This window comes from Monodelphis domestica, chromosome 8, assembly GCF_027887165.1.
Source record: "Monodelphis domestica isolate mMonDom1 chromosome 8, mMonDom1.pri, whole genome shotgun sequence".
In the NCBI taxonomy this organism is placed as follows: domain Eukaryota; kingdom Metazoa; phylum Chordata; class Mammalia; order Didelphimorphia; family Didelphidae; genus Monodelphis; species Monodelphis domestica.
The window spans coordinates 188,612,904-188,634,005 of record NC_077234.1 but is presented as its reverse complement, the minus strand read 5'-3'; the positions used below and the strand labels follow the sequence as shown (position 1 = coordinate 188,634,005).

The 21,102-nt window shown below is 37.9% G+C and overlaps 1 protein-coding gene and 1 long non-coding RNA gene across 5 annotated transcripts in view; both read left to right on the top strand.

The window, feature by feature from the left end:
• SH3RF3 (SH3 domain containing ring finger 3) overlaps positions 1-21,102 on the top strand; it is a 629,698-nt gene that overhangs the window by 32,016 nt on the left and 576,580 nt on the right. The window lies entirely within an intron of this gene.
• LOC130455917 (uncharacterized) overlaps positions 1-21,102 on the top strand; it is a 60,743-nt gene that overhangs the window by 23,177 nt on the left and 16,464 nt on the right. The gene's annotated exons all lie outside the window — the stretch shown is intronic.

Genomic DNA, 21,102 nt, shown 5'->3' with positions numbered 1-21,102 from the left:
CACAACTCTGTGAGGTAGGTGCTATTATCATCCCCATTTTTCAGTTGAATAAATTGAGGAATATAGAAGTTAAGTGACTTACCAGGAGTCACACAGTGACTGTTGAGGTCAGATTTGAACTCAAGTATTCGTAATGAATAAATGTATTGAGAGAATGACAAAAGAAGGCTAAAAAAAGGACATCGTTACTCATATGGAGTTTGACCTTCAGTGCTAGAAAGAGAAAAAGAACGTGAAAGAAGTAGGTACCATTCTGGTGGCACACAGGAGGAGTCTTTAACTCTATTGGTTGTTAGCTAAGTCATTTTTACTCTTTTTTTCCCTTTTGTCACCCTGTAGCCTAAAGAAATGAGGCATTATGAAGATAAGATTCAATAGCTGGTTGTCAAAGCTGTCCAGAAGGAAAATGTGTAGGGGCTAATCCTCTTGAGGAATAGTGTTCCATCCTTGGAGCTGACAGGAAAGGGCAGGGAATCAATTCTTCTGCCAAATGGGAGGTCCTACAATAGTATCTACTGGTACCATATGTTGGCATTCTGTGGTGAAACAGAATGATTGACCCTTTCTCAGAGGTAGAATTCAGGGGAAGAACATAGAAAAAAATTAATGTGATTCAATAGATTGAAATATTCAGTGCCTTAAATCAGAAGTGTTATATGTGCGACCCATGGGCTAAAAGTGGCTCATCACCCTCTGTGGTGTGACTTGAACTGGATTAAAATATAATTTGGAATTTTTTTACAAAATGCAGAAAAGCATATCAAAGTATAAATAATATTATATTTCAAAATTAACTCTGTATGTGGCCTGAAGTGATCCTTACATAAGGACCAGTCCCCTCCTTTTCTATTTGAGTTTGACACCATTGTTTCAGATAATTACTAAGATTGGTTTCATTTTGCCTTTGTGGTCTTTCTTCTCTGATGCTATGGATGTTGTTTGTCACTTGTATAGTGCAGTGATTCTCAAAATTTCTGAAGATTCATTTTTCTGGGTTCAAATCTGACCTGAGGCACTTTTTAATTGTGTGGCCCTGGGCAAGCCCATGTTCATCATGTTTGCTATAGTTTTCTCATCTGTAAAATGAAGCTAGAGAAGGAAATGGCTATGACACTCCATGATCTTTGTCAAGAAAACCCAGAATGGGGCTATCGAGTGGACCTGACTGAAAAATGACTGAATAACAACTAAAAGTATTATTATTATTATTATTATTATTATCATGGAATGAGACAATCCCCACTTGTAATGAGTTTCCAAAATGAGAATTTGAAATTCAGTCTCATGGTCTAGGGCTCTTTGTATTGTATTACAATTTCCTTTGTAAAATAAAAAGGATGAGCAAGAGGATGCTCTAATTCTCCTTTCATCTCCAAGATGCTATGCCCTTCTATGATTTAGTGAGTATATGGAAAATGCATACATGTTTACCAACACAGGAAAACCTAATGTCGCTGACTTATTGATCCAGGGTCTTCAACTGATGGATTTCTTTCCCTCCTCAATTTACAACACTGACTTCCTCTCCGCATCTGGAACTGATTACTCACAGAAAATTGAGAATTAACTCCTGAGAGACTCTGTGGGGTTGCAGATCTGAGGCACTAGTAGCAGACTGGGGGTAAATTGCTTATTGACTAAGAATAAAACACCCAGCAAAGAGAGCCGGGGTACTTCCCAGTGGGGGCTTTTATCTTTATGCTCATAAGAAGGTAAATAACTAGGTCTGTGCTCATCAGGAAACCATGGAGGCCAAATTTTATGCATTTCTGCAGAGATATTAATTTATTTTACAAAAAAATATTTACCAGAATCCCTCTACAAATTATTGGGGGAATAAGTACTTTCAAAAACACCTCCTACATTTTTTCTTTTAATTTTCTGATTTTGTACCTTCCCTAATGGATTGTTTCAGATGGCCTGTAATACCAAAACAATTTCTCTTATTAGCCTTAGATGACTTATAAAGGAATAATAAGGTATTTTAAGCAAGTTTATAAGATATTTACTCTTTATTGAAATTTCCAAATTGTCATTGTAATAGTGAATACTTGATAAGTCAATGCAGAAATTCTGTTTTGAACCTTATATGGGATTGGCATGGGGGAATTATAAGAAGACACAGAAAAATTGATCTGAAGTCCAGAATAAACATTTTAATACCCCCTTCTTGATCAGATTTCTGAAAAGAAAAATATTACCTCTTGGCCATGCCCCTCACCACTGTTCTATTTTCAGTGATCTTTGATATTCATGGCTATATTTTTCCCCTTAATCATTTTTTGGGGAATGGCAAACATAAAATTTGCATTTCATCCTTAGACTAGTGCTAAGCAAAACTGTAATGTCTACTGAGAGAACCCTTTCTTTATCAGACTGTCTTCCCCCTACCCATAAAGGTGAAAGGCAGTTCCTTAAATCAGAAGTGAAAACTACTTTCTTTGTTTGTGTATCATAGATTTATGGTTTTTTCGAGGTACTGGAGGAGGGGAAGGTAAGAGTTCTGCTCTTCTTGCCGTATTTTTGGCAACTTCTTTGTTAGTTGACTGCAAAATGAACCAAGTAAATGATTTCATGCTCATGTCTCAAGTTAAGAACTGAGGTACAATAACCATGTTACAAGGTACCTGATGTGCCTGGAGTGGCATTACGGTATTCAGAATAAAAGCTAATTTAATGCAAACAACAGAATGTTTGAAAGTTCACTGCATGAAAATTGGATTTTTGGTTTTTATTATTTACATTGTACACTATCAGATTCATATTTAAGACCGTGGGGATTATCATTCCCTTTAAATGATATTATTTAATAAAGAGTTTGCCTTTCATAGTTTTGATTCTAGTGTGGACTCTAGCTCATCGTTAGAAATTCAATTAACTAGTTCTAGCTGGAGTATGTATGGGGCAAAAGAGATATGCCTTGCAAGCTCATGTTTTTCTCTCGTGTTGGCAATATTTATTGGAAGCTTTCAAATGGGTTACATCTTAAATGCTGTATTATTTATAGCAAATATTGTTTTATCTTTCAAACTTGTCTAAACCTGATAGTTGTGAGTAGGCATCTCCCCTTCATTCCCTGCTACCCTCTATATCTAGATACTATTGTGTGAAATTCTACTGTGGAAGTCTTGTTCCTTTATTTTAATGATCCCTGTTTAAATGGGGAAAAAAATTGGAAGAAGCAAGTTTGAAGCTATTATCAGGCATATATACTTCAGTATGGCTGAGTTTCAAATCCTTTCTCAAGAGCACATTTTGAGTGGGGGAGACCTGAACATAAATACAAGATAGGTGAAGAGTACTGCTGGACCTGGGCTTGAATCCATCTCTGCTTTTTTTATATCACTATTTCATCTTCATCCCTAGTGATTTTGTCTTGTTTTTCAGCACTTAGGGACTGGAATTGCTTATTTGTAAAATACGTAGATGTAAGTTTCCTTCCCACCCTAAATTCCATGAAAGTACTTCCACTCTACTGAGTGGTAAAGCTTAAGGGTTCTAGGCTAAGTAGTATAATGCATAGAGTGCTGTACTTAGAGGCAGGAAGACCTGAATTTGAATCTTGCCTGAGCTACTTATTATCTGTGTCAATCCTATGTCAGCCACTTTACCCTTTGCCTCATCTATAAAAATGAGGCTAATAATACCACCCACCTTTCAGCGTTGTTGTGAAGATAAAATATGTTTGTATGGTGCTTAGCATAGTGCCTAGCACATAGAAGCACTTAATAAGAGCCTATTTTCTTCCTTCCACATATTTATCATTGATATGCAGAAAGTAATAGTACTATAAAGGAGAAATCTGATAAAGTTGTGTCCCAATAATAAAAAAAAAAAGGAAAGTTTTTTGAGAGCACCAATCTGAAGCAAAAATTTACTACATGGAAAAGAATTGGTTTCCATGTTAAGTAATGTTCATGCCCTAACTGTCAGCTATTATAAACTACTTCTAATCTGCTCTGGCCTAGGCCAATTTCTATGTATTCTCTTAGCTGGCTCGCCAAATGAAATAGGTATGGAGAATAAGGGTTCAAAATGAAATATATATTACAAAATAACAGATTTATTTAACTAAAGGGAGAAAGGAAAGGGGATCAAGGAATGACTAACTTTACACCCAAATCAGAGACTAAAACTCTAACAACTTTTTATCACTATTCTAACTAACTCCTTAATTACTAATTAAGATTGGAGAGGGTTTGGTAAGAGCAAGAACAAGGGTCAAAGTTAATCTCACATAACTGGAGTCCACTTTAGGTCAAGCAGAAGTCCCAGTAGGAAGTCACCAGCAGCAATTCTGTTGAAAATTCACACCTCAGCAGCAGCAGTAGGGATAGGCAGAATCTCAGGAAAGGTGTAGGAGAGGGAATCACTGGCTCTCTGGGTCCACCCCAGAATAACTAGACAGAAAACCCTCTTGGCTCTCCTGACTATTAAGGGAAGCAACAGCCTCTCACTCCTCCAGAGAAGAACACCAATTGCTCCCAGAAACTGTCTATGTGTTCAGCTCCTCAGCTCCTGAGAGCTCTGGAATGTTGGCCTGTAGGATCTCCTGTTTTTAGCTTGCTTCTGCTAAAATCCCTTACAACAATGTGTGGGCTAATCCCATTATCAAATAATATCCACAAATGATATATCTTTATATGTAAGCATCTTTTCCTGGGTTATTCAAAGAAAAATGTAGTTGTGACTCATAAAGAAACTGATATTGAAAAAATTTAAAGTTTGTTAAAAGTAGTAAAGTTCACTAGACATATATATATATATACGCAAAAACAATAAGTTTTTGATGGATAAATGAGATATCAAAGATTTTGTAAATTAGAGGTAAAGGGAGGGAGATGGCCTCCACAACTATGGATAAAGAAGAAAATATCAACTAAATAATGGATAAAGATCCCAGAAGACAAAATGGAAAGTTTTGATTATATAAAATTGAAACTTTTTCATAAGCCAAGTCATAGTTAGAACTGGAAAGGAAGCTGTTATGTAGGAAAAATCCCTGAAGCAAATTTCTTAGCTAAAGGTTTGCTATATAAGTTATATAGGGAATGGAAATAAAGATATAAGGAAATGAAGCTTAATAGACGAATGGTTATAGGTTATAATAGTGAATTCTCAAAAAAAAAAGAAAAATAAGCTATCAACAACCATATAAAAGTGTTCTAAATCACTTATTGTAAAAGAAATAAACATTAAAATAGCTGTGAAGTTCCATCTCACACTCATCAGATTAGCAAAGATTGAGAGAGGAAAATGACAATTGTTGAAGGGGATGTAGAAAGATAGGCACACTTATATACTACTGGTAGAACTAGAAATTGATTCAGACATTATGGAAAGTGATTTAGAACTACACCAACAATAATGAAATTAGACACACTCTGTATGCCAGTGATAACACTACCAGATATATATCCCCAAAGAAGTCAAAGACAGAGTAAAAGAACCCATGAGTACAAAAATGTTTACAGCAAAATATTGTTGTAGTGATTATCTGGAATCTAACAGGTCTGTCAGTTGTGGAATAGCTGAGCAAATTAAGGTCATGTCAAAAAATAGTGTCATAAGAAATAACCAATAAATTCAGAGAAATCCAGGAATACTTGAATGATGTGAAATAGATGAAAGTGGCATTGATCACAATAATATCAAGGAAAAGAATTTTGAGGACTTAGAGTACTAATCAATACAGTGACCAATTATGACTTTACAAGACCAAATGAAACATCTTCCCACTTCTTGGCAGCAGCGATGGACTAGAGAGAAAGAAAAAGGGTCCAATATGTTGATTTGCATTTGTTTGATTGTACTTATTTGTTGTCAGAGAGGACTTATGTTTTAGTGTGGAAGAAAGGTGGTATGACAGCAATGTAAATTTAAAAAATAGAATAAAAACATTTAAAAATGCACAAAAGAGAGCTGAAGAAAGTTGAAAAGAGGACATAGACAAACAGGGCAGTTTTATCATCTTGTTAAATTTAGAAAAATTTTCACAGTTCTACATGCAGTCATCTTTTTTGTCCTTTATATATTGAAATGTTCATGTTGTTAATGTTTACATTCACAAGAAAATGGAAAATTTATATAAACATCCTACCAAAAAGAAAATGGTATCTTTCTGTACTACCTTTTCCATGTTCTCCCTCACTCACTGTGGCACTTCAACAAAGACAAATATGCTTAACTTTAGTAGATATTTGGAACAGTTAGACCTCTTGGGAAGGAAACTGATGATAAGGTTAACAGAGCCAAAAGGATAGTTGTGCTTTGCAATGAAAAGTTTATAAAGAGCAGATGCAGCCCAATTCTTTTGATAATGATGGAATGAATAGACCAGTAGGTTGAAAGACAAAAAATAAGGAGTCAATCTTCTTTAATAACTACTCAGATAATCTTTTGTTCTGTTGCCTGGTCCAGTAGACAGCAATTCTATCTGTGTGCAAATGGGTGCAATAAAAGATCAGTCATTGTCTTGCAAAACATTAACCTAATTACTCCATTTGCAGCACCCACAGGGGAGTTGATGTATTCTCTTGGGATTACTTCTCACATGCTTGCATATGCTTACTTTCTGTAATGTTGGTGTTCTGAAAATGATCCTTCCCATCTTCCTATTTTAATAGGCTTTTGTTTAGTTCCTTATTACCTTTTTTCTCTTATATTTGATCAACCCATAGCTCAATATGCCCAGGAATCAGAATTGGAAAGGGACCTCAGAACTCATCTGACCCAAATCAGGTATAGGTGACGGCTGTTTCATTAAGAAACTACTAAAAGCTTGAAATTTTCAGGGTTGATGTAGAGCTATTGGCAACTGAATTAGATTCTTACGTTCAATTAGCTTCTGAGAAGCACTGTATGTGTGTTTCTGTCTGTCTCTTTCATTATTTATATTAGGAGCAAGTTCGATCATCCTTATTTTTGCCAAGTTTTCTTCGTCAATGGGTAACTACATTGGTTATGTCTAAAATACTTATTGATTTGGGATCCTCTCGGACCCGTTGGGTGTTTCTTTATAGGTAGGGCAAATGTGTTAAGTGTGGACCAAAATTGCCTGCATTTGTTTTAGACTAGACAGAACAGGGAAGGAAGGAAAAGTGCTTGATAAGGAGTCACACTCCATCTTTCCTAAGAAATGTATGAAGTAGAATTCATGTGGAATTTAGTGTCTGATACAGAATCCGATTTTTTGCCAGCTAGATTGGCTAGAGAGAGATAGGCTCACTCATCTTTTTGGAGGGGAGGGAAGAGAAGTCTAGAAAAGTAGGACAATGCAGAGGCTTGCATGGCTATCTGGGAAGAGCTGTGGATCCTTTACAGTGGATATTTGTTATCAAATAAGTTAACATCTGCAAAGTGCTTTGCATGCCTAAAGTATATAAATTGCTAACTTATCTGTCTTGGGGTTATTGGATTTAGAGCTGGAAGGGATCTTTAGAGGTCATCTGGTCCAGGGCTATCAAACTCAGGTCCATGGCAGCAAATGCCTGCAAAAAACTTTACGATGCAACCTGAACCACATTAAATGTAATTGGGAAATGTTTAACAGATTTAAAATAGAGTCCCTGGGACAATTAGGTGGCTTAGTAGATTGAGAACCAGTCCTAGAGATAAGGGAGTCTTGGGTTCCAGTCTTGCCTCAGATACTTCCCAGCTCTGGGACCCTTGGCAAGTCCCTTAGCCCCCACTATCTAGCCCTTCCTGCTCTTCTACCTTGGAACCAGTACTCAGTATTGCTTCTAAGATAGAAGATAATGGTTAAAAAAAAGAGATGAGATGTTCAGTTATCTGAAAAAATTCACTTATGTTGAGCAAAGTTTGTCTTTTTAAATGATAACTTTCACCATTTATGATTAAATTTCAAAATATATTGAACATTCTTCCATTTCATAAGCAGACTACACTGAGCATAATTTAATCCTTTCTTGATGACTTGACATCATCCTTACAAATGTGAATTATTGATCCATGTTGTAAATCAATGAGGTCTTCAGAGGCAACTGAGTCATATGGGGGTTCTTGACCTCTGAACTTAAATGGCCCAGCATTACTCCATGATTAGGACTCTTTTGTCTTGGCCGTCTGTTCTCTTAGTGCCATTTCATAGCTGGATCCTCTTCCAACAACTCTTATTCTTGTAGTTCTGTTGTCCATTGCAACAAACCTTACCACTTCCTAAGCAAAACATGTTGAAGGAGGAGACTTGACTATATGCATATGGAGGAGGTCTTGAGATACTTTCCCCTCTGTGTGTTACCGTAACTTATTTTTTTAACTTTATTTTCCTAAATAGGTTCAATGCTTATTTATTGACTTGTGTGTCCTTTGTCCTTGTCAGCATTATTTGCCTTAGATCCTAAGTTCCCAGAGGGCAAGGAAACTCACTCTCTTCTAACCCAGGCACTTTTAGTAAAAGCTTTTTGATGACTAGCTTGGAGAAGAAACTGCTGAGGCTTGAATTCTTCCATCTTAAGTGGGTGTGAAGAGTTATAGTAGAATCTTTAAAAATACAATAGCTCTCACCTGGTTAAGAGAGAGAGCTTAAGAACAGTTTTGCCTAGAACCAAGGGGTGAAGATGGTATAATCTTTGCCTTTCAGAGACATTTGTAGAGAAAATTAGATAAACACTGCCTTTGAATACAGGTGACTACCTAAAAAACATTCTGCCTATATTAGCCCACTCAGAATTTATTCTTGCTTATATCTGGGGTTTTCTTCATGGTGTTTTTGTTTTTTTTATTATATTTGTTTAAAAAAATTATTTTTGAGGGGAGGACAAAATTCCCAGGTATACCTTATTTTTTATAAAACTCTTACCTTCCATTTTAGAATCAATACTGTGTATTGTTTCCAAGGCAGAAGAACAGTGAGGGCTGACAATGGGGGTTAAGTGACTTGCCCAAGGTCATACAACTAGGAAGTATCTGAGTTCAGATTTGAACCCAGGTCCTCCCTACTCCAGGCATGGCACAGTATCCATTGTGCTACCTAGCTGCCCCCTAGATATACATTATTTTATTGTTATTATTTTTTAAAATAATCCTTTAACTTCCATCTTAGAATCAATGCTATGTATTGGTTCCAAAGCAGAAGAGCAGGAAGGGCTATGCAATGGGGACTTAAGTGACTTCCCCTGGGTCACACAGAGAGGAGGTGTTTGAGACCAGATTTGAACTAAGGTCCTCCTGACTCCAGGCCAGGTGCTCTATCCACTGACCCAACTAGTTGCCCCTAAATACATTTCATTGATGATCATAGATTAAAAGGAAGGGATCAAATTCTCTCTTTCCCTCTTTCTCTCCCATTTGTTTTGCAGATGAGAAAGTAAATGAGAGAAGTATTTTTTACCTTTGTTTCCCCAGTACTTGGCACATAGCAGACACATAATAAATGATTGCTGATGGACTGAAGACTTGCCCAAGGCCACATAAGTAGTAAATAACTAAATAGAAAATTAAACTCAGGTCTTGACTTTAAATGTAGCTTAAAAATCATTTAAAGTCATTTTATTTATATATGCACATATAATTTAAAATTGAGGTCCAAGAAAACTTTATATCAACCTACTATATAAAAGTTTGCACATCTTAATGTTATCATTTAATTTGCATGCTATTTCTTAAATTAGAGAATATAGTCTTAAAAGTCCCTTATTATAGGGCCCAGAAATGGAAGGGAAGGCTTTCAGGTACACCAATAGCTATTTGCTAGATTTTATCTTTCTAGTTCATTGCCATGGGTTGACATGCTTGTGATAAGAAGAGAAGATGGATCATGTGCAGAGAATGAAAGATAATAGATGGACAATCAGGGTGTTCTACTGCTACCCTCCTCAAGAAAAGAGAAATAGAGAGGACCTGGGTTCAAATCTAGTCTCAGGTATGTCCTAGCTGTGTGACCCTGAGCAAGTCACTTAGCCCCAGTTGCCTAGCTTTCACCATTCTTTTGCCTTGGAACCAATACATAGTATTGATTCTAAGATGGAAGGTAAGGGTTACCATAATAATAATAATAATAATAGTAATCGTAATGATAATGATAATGATAACAATAATAATATAAGTGCCTGAGACCAGATTTGAACTCAGGAAGTTGAGTCTTTTTGACTCCAGACCTGAAACCCTCTTCACTTAATGAGCTAGCGACTGCTAGGAGATAAACATAAAACATGGGATGGTAGAGGAAGGGGGAAGCTTTGGAGGAACAGGCTTCAGGGTTGGGGTGCTTAGAGAGGGAAGTCAGGGTGAGGGTTCATATTCACTTTTAGTCTCCATTAGAATAGATAATGATAAAAGTAGACTTAGTAGATTAGGCGGTAGCTAAAAAATACATGACATTTTAACATGAGTGTCCTTTGTTGAGTAAGTCAGAAGTCCTGATTCCTTTGTTCCAGGAAGGCTCTTTCCTTGAAACTGATCAACAGGTAAGGTCATCTGGGTAGGGGATGGGCAATGTGAATCCAAGAAAGTAGTGAGCGACAGGAGAGTGCTTCTGGCAAATGGGAAGGTATGCACTAATAGCTACCATGTCTTCAATTGTGGGAATTCTTAGAAATGTCCTATAACTCTTTCCTCTCCCACTAGAAATAACTGAGTCATTAGAAATATTCAGTTCTAATCCCTTTCATATCCTTTTCATATACTAGCATTCAAAATGAAGTCAAGCTGCTGTCTGAATCCTTTCCCTAAGGTTGTTTAAACTGTTCCTTGGCTTTCATGAGAAAGGTCTACTGACTGGTGGCCCTTCTCTAGGCATCATTTCAGTCGAATATTTCAAATATGGAGTCATGAGATGGATGAATAATTCTTGACCTAACTGTTCAACTTCTGGGCTGTTACTAACTGCAAAATTGCACTAATGAAATGGAAAAGTCACCTGGGAGAGAGAGTGACATTTAAGCTGTTGCCATGGTTTAATTCATCACATTAGCTGGAAAGGGATATGGTCTAGGAAGATCCTAGTGGAAATGGAAGAAGTTTTTAGAGCATGGACTACTAGGGAGACCAGACCATCATAGCATGGATCCTGGGAGCCTTAGCATCTAGACTTGGGTAGAAGAGCCATCAAAAAGTGACAGCCAGGAGGATCTGAAGACAAACTTCGTATCTACCTCAATTTTCTGTCACCCTTTCCAAACATTCCCCTCTGTGCCCCCAAAAGATATGGATTTAACTTCAAAATTAAGATTGCATTCCATTTTTAAACATAGTCTTTATTTTGTTAGGATGGAGGAACTCTTTGGGGATACTTAAAAATTCCTGTGGAAGTGTTAACATCACTGTAAATAATGAGAGTAGGTCTCTAAAGAATAAATGACAGACTAACTTTTAAATCTTTAACTTCCTTTATATTTTCTTTTTGTCCTCTTTTATCTCCTTCCTCACGGATGGCATAAACTTTGAATACTAGTTCTCTGACTATGGTCTTGTTTTAATCTTGAAACCACAAGGTCAGAGATGGCAAATAATAACTAGGAAATAGTCTCCTCATCTCTCCTTTATCCCAAGAGCCACTTAACCTTCTTCTTTGAAGATGACAATTTTCACGTCTTGAAGATTTATAGTCTGTTTTGAAGGCTATTCTGATCTCAAAAAACAAAACAAAAAAGCCTAGAGTAGTTACAGTAGTTGCCAAAGTGGTTCAATCAAACAAAGTTGAGTAGATTCCTAGAAGTTGCCTTCTATTTAACTTTGAACAGAACAATGTTTCTTGTTTTTTTTAACCCTTACCTTCTATATCATAGAATCAATACTGCATATTGGTTCCAAGGCAGAAGAATAGTAGGACCTAGGCAATGGGAGTTAAGTACTTGCTCAGGGTCCCAGAGCTAGGAAGTATCTGAGATCAGATCTGAACCCAGGGCCTCCTGTATCTAGGGTTGGCTCTCAATCCACTGAGCCCACTTAACTGTCTTGCCAGAGCAGTGATTCTTGACGATGATGGTACAAGAATAAATATCAGGATAAAGGATAAGTTCACAAAGGAATGGAAAGTTAAGTTTAGCCTGGAAACAAATAAAAATTGGTTGAACAACCTAGATTGTTTAACACCTCAAATAACAATCCTTCTTCCATACCCTCCTTCTTCCCTTCCTACTAATGGTTCATTATCTATAGAGTTATGACTCCTAATTTTTCCCATAGAATTGGGTAAAGACCAACTGTGAGTGTGTCTGGTGGCGTCCTAAGTGCCACCAGAGCTCTATCCATGATCCTGAAGTTTTGATCTTAAGAACCAATATTTTTAAAGTTGTGTTTCATAGAACCCTAGGCTTAGTAATGATGAAGGATCAGTCACAACTGAAAGTGCCTTCCTACTTTCTCAATGTAGTCAGTAAACTTTGAGAGAGCCCCCTTGGAGTAAGACGTGAACAGAATTTTGGACATACAGTTACTGTAGTACTCCTAAGGACAATTTGGGAATGAACTTGGATGGCTTAGTGTAACGTATCTCCATTGTTGGAAAGAAATTTTCTGAAAGCTTGCTTCTTGGCCTTATTTTGAACCAAAATAGAATTAAAATGGACATTTAAAATTTCCTAGGATCTATTTTAAGATATTGAAGACAAATTGACATCACACTGAGTGGATATTATTTTTGTTGTGCCTCTCTCTTCCTGACTCCATTTGGAACTTTCTTGGAAAAATAATGGTGGTTTGCTATTTACTTCTCCAGCTCATTTTGTAGATGAGGAAACTGAGGCAAAGAGTTAAATGACTTGATTTACACAGCTAATAAATATTTGAGGCTGGAGTTGAACTCATGAAGAAGAGTCTTCCTGATTCCACTTACCGCACTGCCTAGCTGCCCTAACTACTTCTGATCAAATTTTCAATTTCTTGGGTTTATAATAAACAATGACTATACCATCACTCTTTCTTTAGCTTTTGCTAGCATATACATTCATTTGAGTACATTTAAAAGACACCTACAAATCTATTTACAAACTAAATGATTTAATATACATACTTTAAAAGATTCCCAGACTACAGGGCAACTTGCTAATCAAAAAAATTTTCTTTTGTACATTTTGTTTCTCTGACTGTGTTTTCTATTTTGCTCGAGTCCTGTTTTCTTTTCCTTTTTTCTTTATAGTTTTCACCAGCTTTCCTCTTTTTATGAATAGATAAAACAAAACCCAGAGACATAATAGATCGAGTGAGAGAGCCAGAAGACAGCACAAATTCCAAAGTCAGAGGACTTGGGTTCAAATCCCACCTGTGATGTTATTTGTGTGATTTTGGGTGAAGTCACATAATTTCTTTGGGCCTCAGTTTCTTCATCTGTAAATTGAAGTGGTTAGACTGACTAAATGGCCTCTGAAATTCCTTAAAGCTTGTAAGCTTTGATCCTAATGGTTAATTTTTTATTTTAATTTAGTTTTTTTTTTTGAAGGGTGAAAACAGCTGCTTTAAGAAGTCTGTCTTAAGTAGTTCTGGCAGGTCTAGAGTCTTGAGAGACTTAAAGAAGCTGCTGGATTCTCCCTCCTCCTAAGCTCTTGTTTTTAAAGATAACATATTGTTGTGATCAGTGTAAGTGTATAGCACTGGAGTCATCGCCCTTTAGTGAAAGAGCCAGTTAGCTACTGGAAAGTATAGGGAATAAGTTGTTTCAAGGCAGTTGTCTTTGGATCCATTCCCCACCCTCCCTGCCCAAAAATAACACCCAAACCCTGAGTGGTAGTATATCGAGATGAAGTATCCACCCTTCTTGTGTCTTACTACATCATATGGTTCCTGGAACTTGATTTTTCAGTGCATTATATGTTTTGAGTTTTAATATTTTATTAGTTGTTTAAAATTTTTTTGATGACTTTTCAAAAGGTTCTCTGTGTTCTGCAGCATAAATGTCCCTCTCTTTCCAAATGTTGGGGCCAGAGTTGTCTTCCCCAAGGGAAAACATCTCCTGAAATTCTAAAGGATGTCTCCAGCTACAAACAAGGACAACTTCTCAGAACTGTTTATTGTTGTTGCTTTGTTTCCTTTAAACAAAGAAAGGTGGGGATAGCAGTGAGAGACTGAGCAGATTGGAATAGTTCTTGGGTGCACACTGATGAAGTTCTGGGGACTTCCTGAAGTCCCTTGAGGATAGGCACAGTTTTAGGGGCCTCACTCTGGCCCAATTTCTGATCAATCTGCCCTTGTAGAATCGTAGAGCTGGAAGAGATCTCTGTGATCACTCAGTAAATGGTATTTTCATCTATGAACAGACTCAGTTTTTTTTGTCATTGTTCATTCTGATCATGTTTGACTCTTTGTGGAATCATTTGGAGTTTCTTGGCAAAGATATTGGAGTAATTTGTTATTTCCTTTTCTGGCTCATTTTTCATATGAGAAACTGAGGCAAATGGGGTTAAATGACTTACCCAGGGTCATACAGCTAATACATATCTGAGGCCAGATTTGAATTCAGGAATATGAGTCTTCCTGACTCCAAACTTAGCTTTCTATACTGACTGTACCTATCTAGCTGCCCATATGAACGAATAGATATTAATTTTTAAATGTTCTCTTTTTTATTGAAACCTTTAAAAAACACAATATTCATTTCTAAATCCTTTCATATCTAGCAAGCTACCCATTATAATAAAGGCTAAAAAATGAAAAAGAAAAAAGTTAGGCAAAATTAACCAACAGGTTGCCTGTGTTTGGCAACATATATGATATGACACATCCACAATCTTGTACCTTTGCAAAGGAAGAAATAAGACATATTTCCTCAACTTTTCTCCAGATGAGTTTGGTCATTATAATATGTAGCCTTCAGTTTCATTTCTACCTATTTCCATTGTGGTTATTATATGGATTATGTTCCTACTTTAGTTTGCATCAGTTCATAGAAGTCTTTGCATGCATTTTTGATTTTTTCCTATTTATAATTCCTTGTGGCATTAATATTACATCTACATATTACAACATGTTAATCTATTTCCAAACAATGGACATTTACTGTGTTTCTAGTTTTTTGCTACCACAAAAAGAGATGACTCTAGATACCACTAATTTTATTAAAGCAAAAATCTGGGCTTAAGTAGATATTTTAGAGATTGACTGTTAAAAAACAAAGAAAAAAAAAAGAAAAGAAAACAAAGATTTTTCCTTTGCAATACAAAGAAATGAACTAGCAAAAGGCATTTGTAAGGACTTTTTTCTTTAATAAAATAATCACATATACACATTTACAAAATGGAGACAATCACTCACTTCACAGGGCTGTTGTAAGGAAAGCATTTTTGTAAACTGCAAAAGACCGAATATAGGGAAACTACGGAGATAATTTAATTTACTGTATTTTTGGAGGATTACTGAGGTAATAGCTGTTGTTTGAACTGATGGCTTAGTCCCAGCTGGGGTCGAGACTGCTGAGCCTAAATCATCAAGAAAGGGAGGTTCAATGGAACCGGTTCTAATGTGCTGGCCCCGAAACATAGGGGGTCTGATGTGGTGTGATAGAGATCATGTCCAAGGGCAGAGACGGAGGAGAGTGAGATGGCAACGCCAGGTCAGGAACGAGGGAAGTCAAAGGCAGATGCTGAGAAAGCTGTCATCCACACTCACAAATCAGGACAGAGATCACACTAGGAGTCAGATTGAGGTTCAATTTGGGCTCTTCAATGTCTGATCTGCCAAGTAATTTCTTCCGTACCAGACTTTGTCTTGGATTAATCCTTATGTCTCTCACCTGACACGCTTATCATTTTGAGACAAATATTAGGTAGTAATAATCAACTTCAGAAAGAAACCCACACAAATATCTTTATAATTTTGAGAACCCCTTTTTGTGTTTAACTGTGTTGCAAAGACCTAGATCTGCTTGGGGCATCGCGATTTTCCTAATGTGACTATGATAACTGGGGTATATATTTATGAGTGTCCGTGGCCTTTTGGGAAAATTATTTTTTGTCTGTCTTTTTATCTGATTTTGTATATTTTGGAAAGAGCTGCCGCATTATAAATATGAGAGGTCATACAACCAGAAACCTGCCATCTTCTAGCCAAATAGATAGCTACATTCTACAGCAGGGCAAGAAAGGTAAAGAATGTCACATATTTGACGCTTTGCTGTATTAACTTAGATGTCAATGGAGATTTATAAGGTGAATTGATAGGACTGGACCATATGAGGGGGCAGTTGTGGTTGGCATAGGCCTATTATTTCTGTTAAAGACAGATTTTAAAAAGTAACGATTTTTGACCCAAAGGGAAATATTGGGTTTTTAAAAAACCTTTACTTTCTGAATTAGAATCAATACTATGTATTGGTTCCAAGGCAGAAGAGTGGTAAGGGCTAAGTGATAGGGATTTGATGTCTTGCCCAGGGTCACAGAGATAGGCCATATCTGAGGCCAAATTTGAACCTAGGACCTCCCATATTTAGACCTAGCTCTCTATCCACTGAGACATCTAGCTGCCCCTCAAAAGATTGTTTTTTAACTAGGCATTGTTGCCCAGTGGCTAGAGTCAATCTTACAGGCAGGAAGACCCATTTCTGACATGTCTTAGGACCCATAGACAGTTACCTAATCTCTCAGGACCCCCAATGACTCTGGGGATTATAAATTGCAAAGCATGTGCTGGTCTACATTGGTAGGGGGGATGTCTTTAGCTTGAGTTCCCTATGACAGCTCAATCATAGTTCTGGGTCACCTTAGCGTAGCCTCTTGTGGGGTAGGGCACTGCATCCCAGGCAGAACTATGATATAGAAGCGCATGGAAGAAGAGAAAGAAAATGGTGAATGAGGGGGAGGCGTGCGAATTCTGATCATAACCCACAGAGTTAGTCGGGAAGTCATTTAAGTTGAACTGTGACATATCAGAGTATTTCGAAAGGGAGTTCCAGGCATGAGGATCACATCGGCAAGGATGTAGAAACTCGAAAGCATAGGATGTATTCTGGAGGATGAGGAGTGTGACTGGAGTTCAGAACACAGTGGGGAAGGGTATGAGAGAAATCTGGAAAGATAAAGTGGTTCCAGATTGGGAATGGCCGTAAACATCAGACTAAGGAATTTGAATTTTATTTGAAATTTATTTGGTAGGCATCAGGGGAACCACTGATGAGTTCTGAGTAAAAGAGGGACATGAGGAATATTAATCTGACATCAGTAGAGTGGAGACCAGAGGAGCCATTATGAGGCTACCAGCAATTGAGAAGGGAATGGATGAAAGAGAGGCTGTAGAGCCAGAAATGACAGAATTTGGCAACTACCTGGCCATAGCCAGTGAGGAAGAAGAAAGAATCAAACATGGCACTGAAATATGAAACATATGAAGTGAGAATAGAGATGCCAGTGACAGATAGTAGAGTACAAAGTCAAGTTAACTACTACTTGCTGTGGTGAACACTGGGGATGCCCAGAAAGGCAAGAAACAATAGCAAAACCCACACAACTAAAAAACAAACCTCTATTTGCTCTCAAGGAGCTCACCATCTGATGGGTAAACAACATACAAACATCTATATTACAAACAAGGCAGGCAGAATAAATTGCTGATGAACTCAGAGAGAAGTCACTAAGATAAAGGAGGACTTGGGAAGGCTTCTTGTAGAAGATGAATCTTTAAATGCCTTTAAAAAATTAAACTCTTTTGTCTTAGAATGGATACAAGTGTTGGTTCCAATGCTGTAAAGTTTTAAGGGCCAGGCAATTGAGGTTAAATGACTTGCCTAGGGTGACACAGCTAGGAAGTATTTGAGGTCATATTTGAATCCAGATCTTCCTTACTCCAGACCTGACACTCTATCCATGAAGTTAACTTGCTGCCACTTTAGATGATTCTTGAAGGAAGTCAGGGAAGCCAGAAAGCAGAGATGGGAAGAAGGGAGTTCTAGGTGCTGGGAGCAGCTGGTGAAAATGCCATGGAATGACTTACAGGAGGCCAGATTTGGCAAGAGAAAATTCAATATGGTGGAGAGTAAAAGTGAGAAAAGACTGGGAAAGGAAAGGGTGCAGCCTGTTTGGAAGTTTATAGCAAGATCACACAAAAGCTTCTTTTTGTCATGGTGGGCTCTTAATGGTTTTTCCACTTCCACTTGGGCAATGTAGTGACAGAGGCAGGAAAACCATGTTACCAAGGAGTTTGCTAAAGCAGCGTAAGGAGATGCTGGGATCCACATTTATCCTTAGCCCAGCACTGAGAGCAGGAAACAGTACCTAAAGAGATTGTGTTATTTTGTTGTTGCTCTTGAGTTTTAGTAGTGTCCAACTCTACTTTATAAAAAAGATATATGTAGATGTAAAACAAGAATAGAGAAATTTTCAAGGAATTCATAGGAATATGGTCTTAGAAGTAAAAAGAACTGTAAAGCTGATGTCACTCACTCCCTTCATTTTATATATGAGAAATGGAGGCTCAAGTAGGTGAAGTGAATTGCCTAGGGTCACAGAGCCATTATGTGCCAGATGCAGGTCTTGAAACCAGATCTTTCTGACACCTAAACTAGTTCTCTATCCTTTATGCCCATGTTGGCAAACCTATGGCATGTGTGCTAGAGCATGCCAGAAGGGGCTATTCCCTTCCCCCTCTCCACATGCACCTCATTTCACCTGCCTCTCTGTCCAGCAGCCCAGTGGGAATGCTTCCTCCCTCCCCTGTCTGGGGTAAGATGTGGGGCTCTCACTTGGTGTGAGGGTTGCAGTTTGAGCACTTGGTCTCTACAAGGTTTGCCATCACTGCTCTCTGCCATGGTGCCTAATTTAAAGAATAATAAATAAGATCCAGGCCTTGAAACTCAAAGCCCAAGAAAATTAGACTTGCAAAAAAGTGAGGTCAATATACAAACCAGAATGGGATAGGTGAGTCCTTAGGATCTCCCCTTTGTTGTCCTCACTACTCTCCTGGGATAGAATCCGAAGACTTTCAATAAGGCCTCTGAAAAAGTCAAGAGAGTGATTAACTCAGACACGCATAGCCTTTCATCCCAGGGTCACTAATTCCGAGTCAAACCAAGAGTCATAACAGAATCTCTTTACCTCCTGCCGACTCTTTGGCTGGTGGGAAATGACTTTCATGCTCTGGATTCATTTCTAGAGATTTGGCATTCTCCTTCCCGAGTGCAGGATCTCAGCAGGAAATGAAAGGGAAACTGGCTGACTGCATCTGGGTTGTACTATAGGTTAAAGAGAGTGTGGGGGAAAATCAAGGTGACTGTAGTCCTAGTGGCTTCCTTCCTTCCTGCACAAGGGGCTGGACACTATCCTAGGATGAAGAGGTGCAGCCTCTGAGAAGGGATAGCCTGAAGATGCCTTGTTTTGTGCCTGTTGCCTGTGCGCCTGACCCTCTGATTTATAAGACTGAAATTACTTGTAGAGGAGATGTGAAACCTCACAGCAGAGGCTGAGTCTATCAGGTTGACAGCGTGCTCCTGACACTTGTGGATAGGGAGAGGTGACTACCTGTGTTGCCACTTGGCCAAGCTCGTGTGCCATTGCACAGAGAACAGCCCAATAGAGCAGAAAGAGCTGCTCTTCACTTGAGGGAATTCTTGTTGAGGAATGGGCGGCTAGCTATATGGATAGAGCCAGGAAGGCTCACTTTCATGAGTTCAGATCCAGTTTCAGACACTTCCAAGCTTTGCAACCCAGATCAAGTCACTTAACCCAGTTTCCTCATCAGGAAATTGAGCTAAAGAAGGAAATGGCAAACCATTCCAGAATCTTTGCCCAGAAAACCCCAAATGAGATCATGGAGAATCAGACACAATTCAGTTGTTGAGACATACCTTGGACTAGGTCATCATGACTGAAATCTGCATAGTGCCTTAAAGTTTTACAAAGAAAGGGAATCCAGTTGTGGCTAGGACAAGTGGTTTCTCCATGGTCGCACAGCTAGGGCCATCAGTTTAGAAAAGAAAGGGATCTTAGAAGTCTTCTGGTCTGGCCTTCTTATTTCACAGATGAGGAAAGTGAGACTCTGAGAGATCACACTTATTTTAAGGTGACACAGGTTGGCAGGATCAGAATCTGAACCCAAGTCTTCAGTCCAGATAGATGATGCATCCTTTCTACCATAATAGGTTCTCTTCTCTAACACTAGTGTATCAGATAATATATGTAAAACCCAGTGGAATTGCTTGTCAACTCTGGGAGTTAGGGAGGGAGACAACAAGAATCATGCAACCATGGAAAATAAAATAAGATCAGTTTAAAAAAGAGTGCATTGGAAGCAAAATTTCACCTATGGTTTATTCCTACTGTTATACTGTTATCAGTGATGTTGTACTTCCTTTGAAATGGGTCAGCAGATGAGGCTGCAGTCAGGAAGATCTGATGTCAAATCCGGTCTCAGGTACTTCTAGGTGGGTGACCCTTGGCAAATTTCTTAATCCTGTTTGGCTTGGTTTTCTCATTTGTAAAATGAGGTACAGTAGGAAGTAGTAAAACATCCCACTGGACTCTACTAAAATGACTGAAGAAGACAAGTCTCTCAAGTCCCTTCTTGGCTTTAAATCTACAGTTCTGTGACATTATAGATTGTGTCTAGTACTTAAAGAATTGAGCCTTCTGTGTATCTTTCCAATTTGTGACACTCAATTTTATTGAAAAAAATTTGTGTTCAATATTTGAGAAATGACATGTCACTCTATATGTAACAGAAATCTATTTAAAACGAATCAGTAGTAAGAGCTAACAAGGGAAAGTAAGTTGTAGATTATTTACTCATCGACAGAACCAAGTTTCAGGGGTTCACATTTTTGGCAGGATTATGGTTCCCTAGTCATACTTTCTTGCTCTGATGTGAAATATCACTTAGTTCTAGGTGCCTGTAGCAGAAAGGGATGTGATCCAAAGATCTGGCTAATCTCATTTATTATGACCAATCCATGTAGGTCTACAGGAAGCAGAGAGGATGGAAATATTAGTATTGTCTGCTCACAAGGCAACTTTCACAAACTTTGGTAAGCTAGACCTTCAGATGGAATGTATGTAAACATTCATTATGCAGTAATTGTTCAATTGTGTCCAAAATTGTGACCCCATTTGGGGTTGTCTTGGTAGAGACTCTGGAAGGGTTTGCCATTTCCTTTCTGAGTTCATTTTTTAGATGAGGAAACTGAGACAAATAGGAGCAAATGACTTGCCCAGGGTCACATAGCTA